Genomic DNA, 910 nt, shown 5'->3' with positions numbered 1-910 from the left:
GAATAATAATAATAATAAAATAGTAATAATGAAACCTAAAATATCAATTTCTGAGGCCAGAAACTTGGGGATATTTTCTGACTTATTTCTCTGCTTCATCCATATTTACTCTTTCACTAAGACCTGCTTGTCATCCTCTAAAATATACATACTAAATCTCTTCCGAGGATATAGCTGAGTTGAACCAGATTCCTAACCCACAGAAACTGTAAGATAATAAATGTTTGTTGTTTGAAACCACTGTGGTTTGGGGTAATTTGTTACATATCAAAATATAACTAATATACACCTAATAGAAACTTATTTTTTTTAACAAGTTTGGTGCTTTATACTTTATAATTGATCATTGTGACTTTTGTGTTGATCACTGTGATATTTATTTAATGTTTCTTCCCTGCCTGTCCTGCCTCCCTGCCTTTAAACTGCAGATCCAGGAGAGCATGGTACTTGCACGTTTAGTCCCAAAAGTATTCGTAGCATTTATTATAGTTCATGAAATTCAGTTGTTGAATTAAAGATTGAATGAATGAATGAATGAATGAATTGATATTCTGGACATACTACTGTTGGGAGAGTGTAAACCAGTATAAACTTGTCTTCTGCAGGCAGGTTTATCACTCTATATGAAAGGTCTTAACTATGCAAATTCTTTGACCCAGCAATTCTATTGCTAGGAATTTATCCTGGAATATAAAAGTTTACCTAGAATAATGTTTACTGTAGCCATGTTTATACTAGCAAAATAATGTAAACAACCTGTGTCTGACAATAGAGGATTAAATTACGGTGCATCCTCTGTATCTATTAAAAATCATGTATAGACAAATATTTATTAACATGGATCATTTTCATTAAATGTTGCTGAGTAATGTAAGCAAGTTAAAAATCAGAAATATAATGATAGCTCTTG

Source organism: Panthera uncia, chromosome C2 (genome assembly GCF_023721935.1).
Source record: "Panthera uncia isolate 11264 chromosome C2, Puncia_PCG_1.0, whole genome shotgun sequence".
Classification (NCBI taxonomy): domain Eukaryota; kingdom Metazoa; phylum Chordata; class Mammalia; order Carnivora; family Felidae; genus Panthera; species Panthera uncia.
The sequence above is the reverse complement of the archived record's forward strand: the minus strand, read 5'-3'. Positions refer to the sequence as shown.